Source organism: Rhagoletis pomonella, unplaced genomic scaffold, assembly GCF_013731165.1.
Source record: "Rhagoletis pomonella isolate Grant_MI unplaced genomic scaffold, Rhpom_1.0 Rhpom_scaffold_00034, whole genome shotgun sequence".
In the NCBI taxonomy this organism is placed as follows: domain Eukaryota; kingdom Metazoa; phylum Arthropoda; class Insecta; order Diptera; family Tephritidae; genus Rhagoletis; species Rhagoletis pomonella.
In genome coordinates, this window is record NW_023458588.1 from 185,648 (window position 1) to 207,773 (window position 22,126).

Consider the following 22,126-nt stretch of genomic DNA (forward strand, 5'->3'; position numbering starts at 1 on the left):
AGGGGCCCCTGTGGTACAAAAAGTGCGCCGACTCTCCCCCGAGAAGCTCGCAAGTGCAAAAGAGGAATTCGAGTATTTATTAGAACGAGGAATTTGGCAACGCTCGAAGAGCCAATGGGCTAGTCCTTTGCATATGGTGCAGAAAGCGAATGGAAAGTGGCGGCCTTGCGGCGATTATAGGCGGTTGAATGCGAAGACCTTGCCAGACAATTATCCGGTCCGCCATATTCAAGATTTCGGAGGGGACTTGTATGGAAAAACTATTTTTTCTGTAATTGACTGTAAAAAGGCTTACCACCAAATCCCTGTACACCCAGCAGATGTTCCGAAAACCGCCATCCTCACCCCGTTCGGCTTGTTCGAGTTCAGGTATATGACGTTCGGGCTTAGGAACGCAGCACAGACGCTCCAGCGTTTCATTGATGAAACAGTAATGGGATTGCCGTTCGCCTTCCCCTACCTCGATGATGTCCTCGTCGCCTCCACGTCACCGGAGGAGCACGCGACACATCTCCGTCAGCTTTTTGATCGCTACCGAGAAAAGGGCTTAATTATCAACAGTGAGAAATGTCAGCTCGGCCGGGAGGAGGTAGAGTTTCTGGGACATCTAGTCTCATGCAAAGGCATTAAACCGCTGCCTCAGAAAGTAAGGGGCATCATATCATTGAAGAAACCGAAGGAAGTTCATGAGCTGAGGAGATTTTTAGGGGCCGTCAACTTTTACAGACGTTTTTTACCGCACGCTGCCGCCATCGAAGCGCCACTTCAGCGACTCATGGGCCCTTGCAAGAAACACGACAGGACAGTTATTGCCTGGACAGTAGAGGCGACGGAGGCTTTTGAAAATCTTAAGAGGCAATTGGCGGAGGCTGCATTGTTAGCTTTTCCGATGAAGGTCGCGACAATCGCTCTCATGACCGACGCTTCGGATATCGCTGTAGGTGCCGTTCTTCAGCAACGAGTGAACAATGTTTGGGTGCCGTTGGGTTTCTACTCCCAGAAGTTTACACCAACTGAGAAACGGTATAGCACATATGACCGAGAGTTACTTGCCATATATAAATCTGTGCGGCATTTCCGTTATTTTTTGGAAGGAACAATTTTCACAATACTTACAGATCATAAGCCGCTCACGCATGCTCTCGATCAAAAGTGGGAAAAACTATCCCCACGGCAAACTCGCCAATTGAATTTTATTAGCCAGTTTTCGTCCGATATATGGCACATCAGCGGAGCTGAGAACATCGTAGCCGACATGTTATCAAGAATCGAAACGTTTTCGCTACCATCGCCGATAGACTTGCAGCAGATGCACGAAGAGCAGAATAGAAGCGACGAGTTGAGAAGCCTGTTAAATGGTCAGCCCACTTCGTTACACCTGGTCAAAAGCCAAGTTCCGGGTAGGAGCGTACAGATCATTTGCGATAACTCAACGGGGACACTTCGTCAATACGTTCCAGACGTTTTGCGACAGGTGGTGTTCAATGCGGTCCATGGTTTAGCACATCCTGGTGCGAAGGCAACAATAAGGCTTATTTCAAAGAGCTTCGTTTGGAAAGGGTTAAGCAGCGATGTACGAGCACGGGTGCGTAGTTGCACAGCATGCCAGCGTTGCAAGATAGCGCGTCACACGAAAGGGGAACTACAGCAATTTTCGGTCCCCGGGAAGCGTTTTGAACATGTTAATGTGGACATCGTCGGCCCGTTTACCCCTTCGCGCGGATACGCATACTGCTTAACTTGTGTCGACCGTTTTTCACGATGGTTAGAGGTTATCCCTATAGTGGACATGACCGCTGAGACAGTGGCAAGAGAGCTTTTAAACGGTTGGATAAGCCGTTATGGGACGCCAAAGTACATTACTAGTAGTTAACAGGTACCCCAAGACGTATACAATATTGATTGGATCAAGACAAGTGACGGTGTCCATTGATAGACTTAAGCCGGCTTACTTCCCCAGGGAAGAGTTAGCAGCGATACATCACCAACATACACAGTTAACCTGTTTACGTTTCTCCGGTGCTAGGTCTGGAAGGGGGTGGTGTAGGGACCAACCCTAACACTTGTCGCAGTAGTAAGTGGCAACACCAAAAGCCGCAATAGACGAACAGAGCTGTTTGACATTCGTTTGTACTAACTGAAACCAACTTCATTCATTCAACGTATTTTCTAGCGACGCTAATAAAGTCAGAATTTTCCCTGTATTAAAGCCACTTATATTTGTTTAATTTCTAAGTTAATAAAGACATATAGAAGTAACGATTCTATATATGTATGTGCAGTTTTGAAGTTGCTAAAACATCCCGTTGACTTTTTATATTTTTTTTGCCACAAAAAAATTCGCTATTAGGAAGAAAGTGACCAACATCGTCAGTAAAAAAAATTCAAAAATCAAGGGAGATTTTAGAAACTTTAAAATTGCACTTTATTGTATTAAATTGAATGGGCTATAAAACTGCATTTTAGAATTTTTTGTAAAAATTATGATTAAAAAGTTTTATTTTTTTATGCTAATTTGGTGAACTTTAACCAACTTTCTCTAAAGTGTGAAATTTTGATTTATATGATTTTTGTTGTAAAATGAGCTATATATTTTTTTAAATTAACAAAAAAATAGCATGAGAAATATTTTGAATATTGTAAAAAAAAAATCGACGCAAAATATTTTTGTAAGTGACAGTATTTGGTACAGCAGTAACTGCCTATGTATATAAAAATTTTTAAATCACTGTTTGAGATCAATTTAAGATATCAGTATATTTAAGTCATAATAAAAAAGTTAACACATTTAAGTAAAAAGTAAATATATAAGTGCGTCACCTATTCCATTTTGAACGAAGCAAAATTGTTCCATCTTTCGATGGAAATGCGATCTTAAAAAAATTATAGCATTAAGGGTGTTATCATCTAACCTGGACCTAAATCTATTGCATATAAAACCTGCAGATGAGAAGCATCGTTCCGCTTAAACACTTGTTGGTTGGATTGTGGATAAAAAGTTAAATTCTCTCTGTAGGTAAGAGCCTTTATCGCAACCATTAGAAAAAATATCAATTTCTTTTACCAAAACTACTGATAAATTTTATGCTCCCCTATTATGGGTCATTTACGAGCTGATCGTTAAAACTTGATGCAATTTATCTTACTTACTTACTGCTTTATCTACTTCAACTACTTCGTCTTAGTGTCATTAATATCGCTTTCGTAATAAGGCTCATTTTCTACATTAAGGAGGATATTCTCGAGCTCCTTTCTAATGGCAGTAAAATCAAGAGCTTCAGAAAAGTCATATTTAAGATTATACAGATGATTTGGATTCATCAAAAAAGGAGTAAACATCTGACAGAATTGTTCTCCGTTGCTTGATCCTTTCAACGAGTTTATTACACAAGTTTTTGCTCAATGTAGATTTCTTCCTTTTTATTTCTCCAAGCATAAAATTCAAAGCTACATCACATTTGAACAAGTCCATCTTGCGAGCGCATAAGGCTTCAATAGTAATTTTAACGGGGTGTAGAACACGAGCAACTTCTTTAATAATATCATACTCATGATCAAGCAAGGAACTCATTTTAAGATCAATGATGGCCTTTTTTATACTGTCTTCAAGCAAAATAAATATTTCTAACATGTCTAACATACTATTCCATCTAGTCTTACAGTCTAATATAACTCTTTTTTGTGCTCAAGTTTAACATAATATTGCAAAATTTCGTTTTTAGTAGACGATTTACGAAACGCACGAACAATGTTTCTTACTTTCGTTATAATAGAACTAAAATTATATTTTCCTCTAAATTTTCAAGTTCTGATTAACTATCTGCAGCGTCATCATTTTCTGAAAATTTATTTATTTTGAAATGACCAATTTTTAAGAATATTTGTATTTAACACGTACCATGGTTTAATGTTTTTGGTTCCGTTTTATATAAAATATCAACGACTGCTAAGTGGACGCCATGTGCAAAGCATAATTGCTGGAACGGCTCTATCAATCTCCCCACTTTCACCATCGTGCTCGCACCATCTGTCGTGATGGCTACAACATCCTTTGATAAATTCAGATTTACTTCCTCTAAATGTTTAGCCAATATATCCACGCACACTTCAGCAGTCATCGAAGTTTTATAGCGCAATAGGCCTAAACTCCAATATTTGTTTTCAGCGAACAGATTAACGTTGAGGAAATGCCTATTCGATATCGACGTCTATTCGTCAAATACGAGAGAGAATTTGTTCCCTTGATTTTTCAATAACTCAATTTCTGCAATACTATTGCCTTTGCTTTTTTGGTAATATTTCAACACTATACTTCTTATGTTGTCTCGTGATTTTGGCACATCAAACCCACAAGCACTCATCATTGCTCGCAAATCCGCCGACTTTACAAAGGCAGAAAATGGTATGCCGTCAACGGCGATCATTCGCGACAAAACTGCGGAAAGACTTTTATCTGAACTGCTTTCAAATAATTGTGTCTTCTTTGCCTGCTTGCACGGAAGCTCCGATAATTAATCGCTGGGATTTTACGTGTTTCGGAAATATTTATGTTGTGAACTTTTAAGTGAGTGTGCAAACCTTTTGTTGATCCTCCTTTGGTTAGTAAAATCTGCACTTAATGCATTTTGCAGCTTCACTCTTGCCCCGGGCGACAAGAAAATGTGACCAAACGAATTTTGCATCTACTGATTTTGACTTGTGGGGAATAATCGCTGTAAATGAAAAAAACGGATTGAAAAACGAATTCCATCAAATACACTAAATTATTTACCTGACCTGCTGTGCGTGTCAGTCATTTTGGCTAATATATTTTTCTTCTGCTCTAAAAATTTGGTTGCGTTTACATACAATTTTTTGCCAAATATAAAGTCAGCTGTTTATTAAAACGGTGTTGCAAACGCGCAAAGCGCAACCAGTGATCGGACTTCAAAAAAATTTGTGTGGTAGAATCTAGAAAAAAATGTGGTAGATTTCAAAGAAATGTGGTAGATCTCAGGTTATGGATCAAACTTTGTACAAAAGATTAAAAATTCTGCAAGGTCCTAACAAATTGCATGTCTTCAAAGGCTTGGAAGAAGCTGTTATTGCATTAACTGGATTGAGAACCAGTTCTTCAAGCATAGGAGGAGTTCTGACTTATGGTTCAATAATTCAACCAGAAGCTGACATAGACAAGCCCATGGCTATGCCCGACAGCTCCGCGTATCTTTGCGAAATCATTCATAGCACGCTCTTACTCCGCTGCTATAATTACAAATGCAATAGAATCCACCGTTTCCTTCAAAATATGTAAAATCAAACAATTTTACTATAAATAAGCACATCATGAGTGTTTTTTTAATTCTTTGCCACTTTGTTTTCCTTCATTCAGCTATCTTGGAAAAACCACTGATAGCTGGCAATACTGTACATGTTTCCGCAAGGGTTGCAGCATATGGATTTTTCGTTTTTCGTGGTAGATGCACAAAAAAGTGGCAGATCACAATGTGGTAGAAGTCCGATCACTGAGCGCAACCAATGTTGCAAAAAATGCTTGTTTTGCCTATGAGGCGGGATATTTGAGATAAAAATTTAATTGGCTAACAAAAAAATTGTTTCCAGCAATCCCGGGATTTAAATCGACTAATCCCGGGATATTCGGGACTTAAAAAAGACGAAATCTCGGGATCCCGGGATTGACATCCCTAACATACACTAAGACCCCCTACAACGCATTCACAACGAAAACTAACACACATGCAAAATTTTATATGCCAGTTTGGCTCTGTAGGGAATGACTGTCATTTGATCGATCAAGTGAGTGTCAATGCTGATAGAAGTAACGGTAGTTGGTTGCCATAGTAAACAAAAGATTCACTAGGGCTGCATTATTATTATTTGACCCCGCTCATAGCAAAAGCAGAGAACTTAGATAGATAGAGAAGGTGCAAATTTTTGGAACGTAAAATTGTTTGGCTGAAAAATAAATCCATGGAATATCACCACAGCGCGATTAACATTTCAACAAGAGTTAACAGAGAAAAATGTAAATTTCTGTTATGATAATGTTATATTTGTTGCAAGTGTCTGGCTGTGTGTTGCTAGGTTGCAGGTGAATGCAGAAACGTATTCATGTATATTTTTTTTATAAAATTAAATAAATTAATATAGTTAAATTATATTAAATGTACTTTTATATTAGTTAGAATTGCTGATTTGCATTTCTGCAAGACCATTTGATAAATATAATTTATTCAGTAGTTAATGTTGCTAAAAACTTAAAAAGCATCTGTTCAAGTTCGCTTCTTGTACGAGTATTATATTATGTAAATAGTAAAAATGCATGTTAGTTAAAAAAAGGTCAAATTGGTAAAAAATGCATGTTATTGATAGTTTTGATTTATTACAAGAAAAAGAAAAAAATAATTTATATTATTTAGTTATGTATTGTTCGAAAAAATTATGTACACATGCAATTAGCAAACTATTTGGTGATTTGCCGACGATATTTCAAAAGGGCTTTTGGTCGAAAAATCGGCTTTTTCTTTTTTATCGGTTCTTATGGTAGCTTCTATGCTTACGGGACAAAAATAATTTTGCGAATTTTTTCCACAAAAGCTAAAAGATCTTAAAACCATTTGAAACGATCCTAGGTGTATTAGCCTTGAAACAGCACCCTTGTAGTAGCATCACACATTTGTAGGATACGTTTTACGAGATTTTTACCCCACAACATTTTTTACAAAAAAAAAATTTTGAATTTTAGTATAATAAAGTACAAGTTTGAAGTAGCTGGGACTAATCGTTAATTTTTGGCAATTTTTTTTTGTCGACGGTGCTACGCATTTTTTTCATACAAAGTATGTATGTTCGAAATTTTTTTTATAGGGAAGCAAATGAGCACGTTGCACTTTATTATACTCATTTTAATGAGCTAAAAAACTTTAGGTAAATTTTTTGCTAAAGTTTCTGATTAAAAAGTGCGAAGTTTTGGTAAAACTTTGCAGAATTAATTTTCATAGTTTTTGCATAAAGTCTGATATTTGGATATATTTGGTTTTTGTTAGGAAAGGGGCTTTACTTTCATAAGAAAAAAATTATAAACAAAAGAAAAATAAGCAAACCTTGCTAAAATTTAGAGTCCTAAATTATATTTTGGTCACTGTATGTGTTCCTCAATTCGAATCACAGGCATCCAGATTGGAAAATAATAACTGTTAATGGAGAAAATTGCGATCAAATACTAACATCATATAGGTACAACTCCGTAGGCATGCCATTTTAGTGAGCTGTTAAGGCGTCGAATTAACGAACACCGAATACGGGACATATACAGGACATTAAAGAAATACAGAACATTTAGCGTCCCGTATAAAATAAATTAATTACCAGGACAATTGGTCAAAAAAGAGGAAAGTCCCGTATAATACAGGACGGATGGTCACCGTATCTATGCTAGATATTTTCAATGCAATACACCGCAGTTTTCTAGCTGCCTTAGTTTTTTCACAAATTCACTTTACACATGGACACATTGACAAAAAAAAACATACAAATGCAATGCACTTGTTAGCTTCAAAGTGGTTTTCTTGAAAAGTTATTTTTGAGTTTTATGAACATTTATTTTGAGCAAATGTGTTGCATGATAATTTTCCACTGCAATACTCGTATTACATATATGTAATTAATGGGGCATATTCATAGTCAAAATAAAGTCGACACTAAAGTTAGTTACAGATTTTTGACTTAATTTTCAATAGAATATCTGTAAAAAGCTGCAACTATGTAAGTTTAGTCGACTTTATTTCTCATGCATGCGCATACGGATGTATGTATGTACTTACATATGTACTACATATGTATGTAAAAAAGCATATACTCCAAATCATTTATGCATTGATAACGTTCCTACATACATATGTGTACATACATACCTAAAAACCTCGAAAATCATTTATTGATAACGTTCTTACACATGCACATACTATGTATGTTACATATAATAACTTTCTTCTTATTTGGGGTTGACCAACTTTAACTTCAGAGTCGTATTTATTTCGTCTACGATATGCCCCAATAGTTTTGCAGTCAAATGAAAATGCATTTCCCACGCATATGTATGTAAATACATACTCCATTAATTGATAACATAAATACATACATGCATACATGCATATATAGATAAGTATGTACATACATACATACGTATGTGCATATTTCTGCCAAATACTACGCACATGCATAGGTACATATGTACAACTCAGCATACATACATAATCACGCACATATTCAAGTACAACAAGAACTATTTCATTCATAAACGCATTCGCGTATTTCTTAAGGCCAAATAAATTCATTCATAACAACCACAGCACATCTCCCCGCAAATTCATCACCATCAAGCGCAACTTTTTCAGTCCGACACAAAAATGCTAAAATCTAAAATTTAAGAAATCTCGGCCAGCAAAGTGAAAAGTGGCAACTATTTCTCTATATCCAGTAAAATTAGTTATCTCGAATTTTGGTAATTTTTGGCAAAACAATCTATTTCTCTGTTCCACAACAATATTTCAGTCATTTACTAGTATTTTAGGGTGTAATTTTAATTAACATTAAATAAAGTGAACGTTTTCTGCAGGAACATACATAATTTTTTTTTTTTAAATCAAAACTCCTAAATTCACAAACATATGTGGTTTTATCGGAAGTTCACAAATGTAACGTGGCAACTTTGCTCGTTTGCACATTTTTCGGTCCGAAATTGTAAAATTTTTGTCCATGACGCGCCACGATTTTTGTACAGGTGGGTCAATGTGCCTTGAACACCATTTGTATACAGTATATTTTGCTTAGCTGCACATCTTTCTTTGCACGAAAAACTTGTGCACTTAACCGAAAAAGCACTTAAGCAAATTTTCTTTACTACTTCAATGAGGAAGGTATCCGAATCCCTATGAAACCAAATAATGGAGGAGCACTTACCACGTAGAAATTACTGCAAGCGAAGATTTTACCGAATGGTATCTAATTATCTATATAACTACATAAATTGACAACAATTTTCGTGGTTCTGCGAGATGCGCAAATTAAATATAAGCTTGTAAAATAAGGTAATTGTAGGGCCAGTGCAGGTAAACGTAATACTTTCTTTGATAATTGATAATAGTTGCACAGTTTTTAAGGCAGGTATCGCCAATGTGCAGGTATTATGAATGCATATATCGGAGGAGTTTCCTTATAAATGTTAAAAATAATGCCGCTAATGCGCATTTTAGGGTAGGTATCTTAAATGTGCACTTAAGCATAAAGGCAGCAAAGCAAAATATACTGTAATTGCACAAAAATTATTCTATTTATTTTTGAATATTAAAAATTTCTAAACTTCAAAGCGTTTATAAAAATATATTTACATATATCCACGGATGATTTTTAATTTTTTTCACCCGTAAGAAAATCTTCAGTACCATAAAAAGATTCAACCACATCAAAGTACAAGATATGCTATGTCCAAGCTAATGCTAGTCCACTGTATATGTCCATATGTATGTATGCATGTACGCGTGTAAATATGTCAACTCAAATTTGATTTTAACCCATTTTAGCGGACATAGTTTTTTTCATTCCAGCCGTTAATATAACATGAATTTTTTAGTTAATTTTCATGAAAGTTACACGTATCGTCGAGAACATGTTTACATGCAGAATTTTAAACGAAATATTATTATTCTCCATATAAAATGTACGAGTATGGCTTTATTAAATGTTGGCGCGTATGCTAGAGGCGATGCAACTTTTTGGCGTCTCGCCGTTTGTCTTGGTTCAAATCCCGGACGGACCAAGTAATAATTTTTTTTTTGTTTTTTTTAATTCTCATATCCATATTCCATTTTAAATTTTACTATTAGCTTTGTTTAAAATAATATATGTAAATGGATATGTAGGTACAAACGCATGTATAATTTCACATAATCGCTCAAATTTGCCAAAAGTTACTGAAAGCTCTATTGTAAATATTCTCACTAAAATATTAGTTATTGGAATTAAAATTTTATGCGAATCCAATTTTTATTCCCATTTTTAGAAAGCGCAAGTATGTATATGTTCGTGCCACAAAAATTATTTCATAAGTAGTTAATTTTAAACACAAATATGTATGTACACTGGCAATCAAAAGTGAGTGCATCCTGTTTTTTGTTTAATATTTGCAATGTTTTTAAGTTAAACTTTTTTGTTATTTTCGACGGGAATTGCGGTTTTATGCATATTGCAAGTGCAATTTGTAAAAAATAGCGCTAATTTTTTTTATTTGTTTGCAAACGGTCATGCACACAAACAGTCAGAGCATACGCGTCTTGGCACCCACGTCACTGTTGACAGTTACAAGTTTGAAAAAGTAGACGACTTCGTTTATTTGGGAACCAGCATTAACACCAATAATAATGTCAGCCTTGAAATCCAACGGAGAATCACTCTTGCCAACAAGTGCTACTTTGGGCTGAGTAGGCAATTGAGAAGTAAAGTCCTCTCTCGTCGTACAAAGATCACACTCTATAAGTCACTCATCGTGCCTGTGCTGGTGTATGGTGCGGAAGCATGGACAATGAAAGCATCTGATGAGGCGGCTCTTGGAGTTTTCGAGAGAAAGATTCTGCGAAAGATTTACGGACCTTTACGCGTTGGTGATGGCGAATATCGCAGACGATTTAACGATGAGCTGTATGAGCTTTACAACGATGTAGACATAGTGCAGCGAATTAAAATTCAGCGGCTCCGCTGGCTTGGCCATGTCGTTCGGATGGACAGAAACGCTCCTGCTCTGAAAATATTCAACGCGGGCCGCGATGCTGGGAACAGAGGAAGAGGAAGGCCTCCTCTGCGTTGGAAAGACCAGGTGGAGAAGGACTTGGCTTCACTTGGCATTTTCAATTGGCGTCAGTTAGCACAGAAGAGAAATGACTGGCGTGCTGTTTTGGACTCGGCCAAAATCGCTTAGGCGGTTACAGCGCCAAATAAGAAGAAGAAGAAACGGTCATGCGCATTTTATTCTACAAGAAATTCTCTTTTATTTGGTAAAAAGTGCAAAAAGCCGTCAGCAATAAAAAATCATTAAAAATCAACCACTAGAATTAAAAAACCGATCTATCTGCGTACTCAAAATTTTTTCTAAAAACTCAGATTAAACAGGTCAAAATTTAGACGAGAATTCGTTGAATTTTTCTATGTTCTGTGTAAAGTTTGAAAGTTTGACTTGTATAGTTTTGATTAAAGCATGAACCACATTTTTATAAAACGATAATAAAAAAAAATTTATTGAAAAATATTGCCAATATTAAGCAAAAAACACCATGCACTCACTTTTGATTGCCAGTATATGTATGCATGTACATATGTGTGTAAACTTTATGCCAAACTATCATTATTTTAAATTGTATTTGCATCTTCATAAAAGGAGAATAAGATAAAAATTTAACAAAAATTTCAAATTAATGAAAATTATGTGAAGATTTACCATATTTTCGTTTATTTGCTCGCAAAGAACATCACATTTCATGTTGCTCAACATTGTATTATGTTATCAACATTAAATTCAACAGAATTTCTACATTCCGACTTGAACTTTTCTAACGCTGTTAATTTTTCGTCCGCGAATAGTTTCCACTTTCAGTTTGCATCTTCTCTATCTATCTAAGTTCTCTGACATGGATTGGTATGCGCAATGCGTGATTTGCTTTCGCGTTATGAGGCACAATGTTATGTCTTGTTTAAAAAGACCAAACAAACTGTGTCATAGTCATTTTGAAAAGGGGAAAGAGGGTGATCGAAGAAGCTTCTTGAATTAAAAGCAGCGTTCTTTAATAAATTTAGGGTTGGTTAAAGTAATATACATCAACACGAAAATTATCAATGTCTATCAGAAAGTCATTCTCTATCAGAAAATGATAGATCATTTTTAAAAAAAGGCATCATATTCTGTCGCTTTGGCTTTTTATTTAGAATTTCTTGAAAAGTTAGTCAATTATCGTAATACGCACGAAGACGATGATAGTATAAATGTGTCGACGTCGCAGCAAGCAGCATTTTGAAGCCCAATTACATGTGTTTGGAAACTCAAAAAATGCCCGCTTCTGGTCTAAACAGTACTTTATTTTGTATACAGATATCAGTACAAAATTATTTTCTTTGTTTACGTTTTTTTTGATAAATATTATAATCTTGAGTAGACGAGTATCGTTTGAGATGCGATTTATTCTTGTTAATGGATTACTGCAAAAGCATCCATAACTCTTTCCTACCATATTATAAATCCAGAAATTAAAATTAATTATACAACTGGTTATTCTTGCTTTGTCATTTTTCAGGGTGAGAAGATACGTGTTAAAATTAATTTCTGCACTTTACAGTCAATATAACATTATATCGGTATTTATACCTTTTACTTATAAGGTAAAGCACCGCTATCACAATCGAATACTCATAGAAAGAAATTATCGTCATAATGCGTGACGAATACGATTTTTGCGCGTTTTGTCTATTTGTATTAAGAATCTTATATTGTTATATGATTTTTAGATTATTGAGGCCGCCGAAATGCCGTCTGTTGTGATGTGTGAGAGCGCAACGCGAACGGGCGGCATTTACAGAAATAAGCCAGTCTCCGATTATATACTTTTAATAGACATGAAAATAACACTGATAAAGTACCACACTATAGCCGGTATATAAAAGTGTAGTATAGCCAAAAATCAACATTTCAAAAAAATGTTCATACTTACCCTGCAGGGAAACCGCGGACTAGTGAAACAAATTTCTAGTTCCGTACTAGGTCTTTATCGCCAAAAAGGAACTAGTCCGATAGGAACTAGATCCCCCCCAGTCCAAAATCGGCGAAAAGTGGTACTTTTAAGAAACTAATTTTTTCAGTTTTTTTCACTACAAATCTATATTTAAAGTGACGAATTTAGAAATGGTTCGGAACTATAGAAAAAGGGATGCAGAACGAACTAGATCCTATTTGTCGAATTTAGAACTATTTCGGAACTATCGAATAAGGGATGCAGCGGGGGGCTTGTTTACTTTACATAGATATGTGTTCGGCGGCTTTTTCGTTCAAATACGCTTCTATTCTGTGCTTCGCAGATGCTATTTCATAGTTTGGTAATACAAAACAAAGCTTTGTGTTAACATATAACATCTTGGGGCCGTATGGAATCTAACCAATAACAGCGAGCACCTCTGCAAAGTCAGCTACAGCAAGGTATGTAAACGTATATTTCAACTAATTTAATTTCAAATTGAAAAAATTTTTCTTTGAAAATAATGTAAATCGCACACGGAAGAACCGAAAAGATTGAAAAATCATGATACTTTTTTCTTTCGTCTGTCGATTTTAGAACTGGTTCGGAACTATAGAATTTAGGACTAGTTCGTAACTATCGAAAAAGGGATGCAGCGGGGGGAATTGACACTTCCTAGGACATCGCCATGTTAAATTCGCCAGTTGCTTGCGTGCAAAAGAGATTTATCGCGAACCAGTACTGGGTCTAAATGTACTAGAAGCGCCCCAATTCAGAACTAGAGATTTTCCCCACAGGGTACTTACAATCATATATGTAATACTCCTTGGCAGTAAGAGCTAGTACCGTCCGAAAACACTACAGCACAGATATATCAATAAGCACGTACGAAATAAAAGGAACACATACGTTTATAAATATACATGTACACAACACATATACAAAAACGGCACTCAAGTACACAATACATTGACAAAAACGGTACTAGACTGTCTCGCTTTGATTTCGGAATGCTTACACATTGAGAAGTTAACTTACTGCCAATATAGAAGTATTACATATATGCATGGGCGTAGCCAGAACGAAATTTAGGGGGGGGGGGCATACAAAATAAAAAATTCAAAACCAATAACTTACTTATGTACTAAAAATTTTTTTATTATAGCTTAAAATTATTGTAACCAATAAAGGTAAATATGTTGTACAAAAAACAAATAAGCAGAAGTTCACAAAAGTTGATATAAAACTATTCGTCGATTTAAATTGTTAACATTTACTGAGCATGTTTATTTTACGAGGAGGAAGCATCGAAGGCCTAACCCCTTCCGTGTGAGACTTTAACCCAAACTAAAATTCCTACCGTCATGTACCGTTCCCCTCCCGGTACCACCGTCAAGGATTTCGTCGGGATTATAACACTGTGTGACTGATAAGGTTAGAGATCTATTCTCTTCCTCTTCTTCCTTTTTGGAGCTGTAACCGCCAAAGCAATTTTGACCAACTGAAGCCTATTAGAAATGCCAAGTGAAGCCAGAATACTTTCAGAGCTGGGGCGTCGGTGTCCATTCGAACGACATGATCAAGCCAGTTGAGCCGCTGTATTTTAATAAGCCACATACCAGCACGGGCATGATGAGTGATTTATAGTGTGGTTTTCGTACGTCGAGAGAGGACTTTACTCCTGAATTGCCTACTCAGTCCAAAGCAGCACTCGTTGGCAAGAGCGATTCTGCGTTGGATTTCCATGCTGACATTATTACCGGTGTTAATGCTGGTTCCCAAGTAAACGAAATTCTCTACTTCCTCGAAATTATAACTGTCAAAAGTGATGTGGGTGCCAGGCGCGAATCTGCTGATTGTTTGTTTGATGACAGGAGATACTTCGTCTTGCCGTCGTTTACCACCAGACCCATTCGCTTTGCTTCCTTGTCCAACTTGGAAAAGTCAGGACAGACTTCGCGGTTGTTCTTACCGATGATGTCAGTGTCATCGGCATAAGCCAGCAATTGTACACTCTTGTAGTAAATTGTTCCTAAGCGGTTCAGTTCTGAAGATCTTATTATCTTCTCCAACATCAGATTAAAGAAGTCACATGAAAGAGAGCCGCCCTGTCTGAAACCCCGTCTGGTGGCGAAAGGCAACAGAGCAGAGCTGGTGATATTACTCAACGTCATTTTTCACAGGCGTATGACAGACATAGCGGCATATACCTTTAAGTACTGTCGAAAGCGGCTTTAAAGTCGACAAATAGGTGGTGAGTGCGGATCATTTTCTCGCGGGTCTTTTCCAAGTTTCGGCGTACTGTGAATACCTGGTCTATGGTAGACAATACATTCGATAAGACCTTGCAACCTATGCTTAGAAGGCTGATCCCGCGGTAGTTGGTACGCATGGCGGGGTCGCCTTTCTTGTGGATTGGGCAGAGCGCACTTGAATTCCAGTCGTCGGGCATGCACCTTATTACCTCCTTGCCATCGTAATTAAATAGCTCAACTGACAGGCCGTCAGCTCAAAAGGCTTTGGCACTTTTCTTCATAGTCAGGCTCTGGGATATCGACTCCATCGTCATCGACTGGGACCTCGAAGTGCTTTCGCCATTCAAAAGGGTCGAAAAGTGTTCCCTCCATAATCTGAGTACGTTCTGAACATCGGTCACTAGGTCGCCATGGTTGTTCATACAAGAGTCTTGAAACCTTCCGTAAGTCGTTCAACTCTCTGCTAAAAATTTCGGGTGTTTTTTCTGTCGGACAGCATTTCAAGCATTTTCTCACACTCGTGATCGTACCAGTAATTAGCGGGAAATGTGGTTCCACTGCTCGCGCAAGTCGGTTTGTTGAAGAGTGCTCTCTCACAGCAGGTGTGAGGGTCGAGCGCCGAATCCATTGGCCGTCTGTTTTGATTGCAGCTTTTCGACGTTGAACTTTCCCTGCATTGTTGGGGGCCCTTTTTTTGCTTCTCCGAGGTTAGGTCGTATATTGGATGCATCAATATAGTAGTGCGAGTCGATGTTTGGCCCTCGGAGTGTACGTATGTACATCTAAAACATGGAAGCATGCCTTCCGTCTATCACAACATGCTCGATTTGGTTTCCCATTTTTCGATGTGGAGACATCCATGTAGCTTGAGAAAACGAAAAATGACACTGAAGATGGAACAACGCCGAAACCGGTTTGTCTCCAAACCAAATTTGACAAGGGACGACGGAAAATCGTTCCACAATACATCACACTCCTACCCTGTCGGAAACACCAACAACGAAAATGAGAATAGCTTGATGGATGTTTTTATGCTAGAACCCAGTAATACACACTGCCAAGCTTCGGGCCCCGGTGAAGTGGATCATCCTCAGCCCGCCGTTTCTATGTGGAGGCTGATTTTTTCGACACTGGCACCAAAGATCCCTTCGTTGCCCACCTTGGCATTTAAATGGCCAAGCACGATTTTTATACGTGTCGGGGGCAGCGCTAATATGTACGCTCTAAGCTAAGATAGTCTTGGATGCCTCGTCCTTCCCTTCCATCGGGGCATTGGCACATGTGAATGAGATGTTGAAGAATCTCGCTTTGATTCGGATTGTGGCTAGACTTTCGTCCACTAGAGTGAACGCCGGTCTCTCTCCCACCACAAATCCAACACCGAATTGCACTCATTTACGTGGCAACTGTAGTAGACGTCGCAAGGCTCACGCTTACCTTCCTCGCCCCGTCCATCGCATTTCATGGGTGGAGCTGATGTCAGCCTTTATTTTCCCTAGGACTTCAACCAGCCGGGCAGAGGCACCATCCCGATTAATCCACAGCGCACGCGGGGTGTTACGCCCTCCCACTTTACCTCGCTCCCAAACTAGCGTTCGGTCGCTACCCAGAGTATTCATGGATATAAATATCCGGACGTAGTTAGCTACGATTTGAACCGTAAGCACACGAATCACTTCTGGCCACTCCCAGGTGAATGGCAGTCAAAAGCTTTGCAGTACTGGGAAATGTACAAAACATAGTGGCCAAAAACGAATATCTCAACTAAACCCTGATGAATTTTTTTAAATTCGCTCTACATACCTGTATAATAAACCAAATAGCCGGAAAAAACGTTAAATGATATACATACATATGTATGTGTGTATAAGTATGAGGGCGTATTGAACATTTTGAGTACGCAGATTTTTTAGGCTGGTATATTTATTTATGCTAAATATATTACTTGATTTTGTTTTGTCACACTTTAGAAGTAAACAGCCAAGACTGTTCACCCAACCGCTTAGTAAAGACACAAACCTAAAGACAAAGTAATAAACAATTGAACTATAAATTTATTTATAGTTTCCGTTCAATCAATTTTTGCTCATTGTCGACTGCAGCCAGGTTTTTCCCTTTTAAAATGGAAGTGCTTTGAAGTTAGAGATAATAACTTGATACAGAACCGGATGATCCACATATCTACTTTTCAAATCAATTTACTAATTATTTAGTTAGCGTTGGGAGTATAATTTGTTAAACAGTATATGTGTATATAGGAAAACCCTTGAAATTTAGGGGGCCGAAATTATCAAGCAAGCATTTCGTGGTAGTATTTTTGAATATCTAGGCAAAAATTTGAAAGTTAGGGGCCCCCTCCCCCCCCCTGCCCCTACCTGGCTACGCCCATGCATATATGCTTACAATCCCTGGGAGATTCTGTTTCATAGAATTCGTGCAAATTATCTTCGAATAGGTGTTTCTTTAATGTTGGATATATTGTTCGATAAACTTAAATATTAATTTGTATTAACAAATGACAGAGCAAACAGGTCTTAATGCGTCGGTGTTTTGCCGAAAAATATCACGCAGGATGCAGCACGCAGCACAATCCAATAGTGTAGTCATTTGTTTCGCGAAAAACAAATGACAACACCGAAACCTCCTGCGCTGCGCTGCTGACCGCTTGCCGCTTCATAACTGCGCGGTAACATCGATTGTCGGAGCTCTTTTAAACATCTAATTGTTATGGTACCATAATGATTTATACATTATTATTTAGGAAAAAAGTCAAGCTTTCTATTTATCTTCAAAAAAATCGAAGGGGTCGATTCGTGCGAAAAATGTGAATCAAAATTTAAAAACCTGTTTTCGCGCATCAAAAAAGTAAATTTCTAATTCAAAATATTTTTATCGTAAAGAACGGAAAAAATCCTGTAAGAATCATAATAAACATTATAAAGTTTGTACTTAAGCTGAAATGTATAAATTACCAAACTTTTACGTGCACAAAAGTTTGAGACCCTGTACGTCTGCAACCTTCCATAATTAACTCTCCCCTATTTGTGAAAATGTTGTGAACAAATAACACTACATTTATAAAAAGTTACATTGAAATCGGTGACATCAACTCTTTGACTTGACACTTGACAAATTTTGCCCCGTATATCAGAAACCATTTAGACACATACGGCATGCAAAACTGTCGAGCAGTTGCTACACCACTCGACCCCGGTTGTCCCGTTGGTTGAAAGATGACAGCTTCGTTAAAGTAAATGTAACGCGCTATCAGTCATTAATCGGTTCTCTAATGTACCTAGCAGTTTTGAGCCGACCTGACATTTTGCACGCGGTTAGCAAATTGGCACAACGCAACATAAATCCGCACGCTGAGCACGAAGCCGCAGCAAATCATATTCTTTTGCTCGGAATTTATAGCGAATTTTGGAAGGAACTTGGTTAATTGGAGCAGTGCTATCGCTTGCGCTAGGATTTCACGCTTTAGAGCAGAGCTGACTAAGAGCAAAGAACACAATTTGTTTGAGGTCTGGGCAATTTTTCGCCCATGCCAGAGGTCTCGAAACTCTAAGCTTGGCAAGGTAGCATTATTCTAGACTGGCCTTTCGATGATAAAAGTGCGTGGGGAGCCTTGATCAATGAGTGCTCGCAGTTTGAAGAGCTCATGTTTTACATGGACTATCGCAGTAGGGAGCATTTGGTTTTCATTTTCCTGCGTAAAGAGTTTGTACTTGATTGGAACATTGGGGGAGCTCGTCTTGGTTTTACGAACGGTCCGGCGTTTGCAGATTAGCAGAAGCTGTTGCAATCTAAGAACGGGTTATCCGCAGTTGTGGTTGACGCTGGTTAGGTGTGGAGGTTACGTCCTTGTGGAGAGTTGTCTGATGCCTTCTTTAACATTTATAACACGTCCGGTAGAGCTGGAAAACTATCGATGGCACTATCGATAGTATCGATGGTTTTTGCCTATCGGAAACATCGATAGCTTTGTGAGCACTATCGACAGTTTTCACTCATACATACATTTTTCAGTAGGGGTAAAATACGGCGGTACCTGTTTCATCTTGTGAGTGGGAAAAGACATTTAGCAAAGCAGGGCAAATAATTTCAGAGCGCAGATGCTGCTTGTAGCCAAAAATCGTTGAAAAGGTTTTGTTCCTTAACAAAAATATGGACATATTTTAGCAGTTATGATCTCATTTTCAATAAAAGTTGTTATGTTTAATTTTTGGAATTTTTAATCAAAACTATCGATAGAACTATCGATAGTGTCAACATTTTCGATAGTATCGATACTATCGATGGTTGTGACTATCGACTATCGAAACTATCGATGGCTACGCCTATCGATAGTTTTCCAGTTCTAACGTCCGGTCAGATGGACAGTCTTGGATGGTATGCGTGGAGGACAGGCAGTTGGTGCACAAGTTACGTTCCCTCACTAGTTTTTCGCGATTGTTTATGGAGAGTCTTTTATATTTGAGACACTGACTGAGGGAATGGGTTTTTTGTTTGCAGATAACGGAAGCGAACTTTTTCCTTTGTTCTGTTATGTGGATCTGAGAAAATGAAATGTGACCCGAGGGTTTGCAGTGGTTTTGAAAACGACCTATTGTGGGATGGAGGTAGCCTTTTGTTACTATTATTTGCGGAATTAAACTTGTCTTTGGGTGGCCGCCATTGGTCGACCCTTTCAACTACCTTGTATCTTGTGGTGAGCAACTGGTTCATTTGTGACCAGTTGGGGAGGTCTTTCCTCGAATTTACGGACTGTTCCCATAAAGTAACCGCGATCTCAGGGAGTTTCGAGGTAATTAAATATATTAAAATGGGATCCCACCTTTCGGTGGATACATTCTGGATTGCTAGGATTTGGAGGCAGTTGTTAACAGTGGATTGAAGTCTTTGAATGTCTTCACTGTTCTCCACTTCAATTGGCTTTAGGTTCATTAGAACTCGAATCTGGTTGTCCACTAATACACGTTTGTTCTCACATCGGGACCAGAGGGCTTCCCATGCCTGCTACACACACCATGCCAGCTACACACTAAGGATGTGTGTCGTTTACGCGAAAGCGGGTAGGTGAACGTTTGCCGAAATCTACCGTCGACAAGCGGTATTTAAAAAAAATTGATCGTCCGCAGTTTAATTATTCCTTGGCTATTGAGTCTATTTTCCCGCCAAATTTTTTACAAAATATATATAGATATGTATGTATGTAGTGTAGGGAAATTAAGAAAATATCTTTACTTACGGCTTTTGCAGATACTTATATACGGTTTAAATCGATGGTGTTAAATTCTCGGCTTGAAGGACCATTTACAGCCATCTGGGCTGTAGCTTTTGGGGTTGCGCTTGGTGGAAGCGCCGGTGGCTGGAGGTTCTAACGCTGTGGCTGGTCGGATGCAGGCGGCTACCAAATTTGCAGGTTGCTGGTGGTGGCGTTGGTGGCTTTACGATTGGTAGACTGGCACGCGGCTGGCGGGCTTTCGGTCGACTATGCAACTGGTTAATTGGTGGGTGGTTGCGAGCAGGCGGTGGACTCGGCTGGGTAGTTGGGCAATTCTGGTCGGTGCTGGAAGCGACTAGTAGCGCCGGATGTTGACCGACTGCAGGCGCGGATTTCGCGGGGTTTTATATCGCACTCACGAAAGTCTTTACCGTACAATAGTGCCGAATCTGGGGGATACACGGCCGACAGCAAGTACAATTTCAAACTTGTAACAAATAACACGCCAAAGTTCAATTAATTGATACAATAATTTATTTGTCGGACTTCAATTTATTGGCATAGTCGATGAAGCGCAAAACGAGCGTCGCAAGCAAAACCCGGTGAGATCACGAAAATGGATAGATGGAATGAATAATTTAAGTTTTTACGTTGAAAAATGTATACGCGTATACATACAGCGCTGAGTCTAGTCTGTAAACTTATGTCAAAGTGCTGAATTGTGGTGACGCCGACGTTGACATAGGCTACTAGTTAACATTTCATATTTCATTTACCATATTTCATACAAATGAATAATAAAGGGAATTTTATTTCAAAATAGTTTGGTTATACAAATTTAAAGGTTTTTTACAAGTTAAGCGTTGTGCAAAGCTGAGTGCTAGATACGGCGACCTCGCTTGGCCAACAAGTAAAATTGACTTTGACTTTGGTTCTCAGATTTTTTCTTTTACTAATAAAGAAATTCGAAAATAATATGGTGAAACTTTTTTTCGTCAATTACCGCGTTTTTGCGACTTTCTGAAAATTCTCAACGGCAGCATTGAATACGCCTACTGTGCTCTACAAAGCAATCTGTGCAAAGTTTAAAATGATTGGCCGAGCTTCTCCTTCGATTGGCGGTGTGTGCCTTGATTTCACACAAACCACTCGACCTCGGCTGACAAGTGTTTTTGCCCTTTACTCATTTTTGTTGTTTGTGAGATTTTCAGTCGCCTTTTCAGTTAAAACAGTACCAGTAAATCACTTAATTTACTTACCTAAATTATTTCTTAAAACTACTTGACATCCGCATCCGCGGATGTTACCTTTTAAACATCCGCATCCGCATTCGCAACATCCCTAGTACGAAGCTACCGTTTACTGACCTAAAGGTACGTTAGGTACAATCCCTAGATTTCAGGTACAATCATCTTTTGATCAGATTAATTTATATTTTTATTTTTTTATTTTTCCTGTGCTAATATATTTACTTGTAGGTAGAATACACAATTCCAAAAAAAGTGGTGAAAAGGAAGAAATTAACAAAATCATATTATGTACCACTGCGAAAAATTAACACTTTACTTCGCTATCCCCAAATTCGTAATTCTTGTTATAATATTTATATTCGAAATTTTGACTATGTATTTTCTTCCATACAACCACATTGTCACCTAGACCGACGTACTCCCCTCTCGAATGGCGGTTTGAAATCTACAAACAATCTACCTTTATAATTGTTGTAATGCGTTGTTAATCTATTGAAACCATAAAAGCTAATGTTCCACGCATATGATAACATTTTTAACTTTTCTATTAATTTTATTCACCCATACTCTGTCTAGGAATTCTTCAAATTTCATATTTTCTGTAGTTGAGCAATTTGACAC

At 38.0% G+C, this 22,126-nt stretch overlaps 1 protein-coding gene and 1 long non-coding RNA gene across 2 annotated transcripts in view; one reads left to right on the plus strand and one right to left on the minus strand.

Moving 5' to 3' along the window:
* LOC118749696 (Down syndrome cell adhesion molecule-like protein Dscam2) overlaps positions 1 to 22,126 on the plus strand; it is a gene marked incomplete at its 3' end in the record, with an annotated part of 267,478 nt that overhangs the window by 149,472 nt on the left and 95,880 nt on the right.
* On the minus strand, positions 2,758 to 4,881 carry LOC118749698. Its single transcript, XR_004994264.1, has 3 exons — positions 4,772 to 4,881; positions 3,899 to 4,712; positions 2,758 to 3,838 (listed from the first exon to the last, which is right to left on the minus strand). It is a non-coding gene; the product is annotated as an uncharacterized LOC118749698 (long non-coding RNA).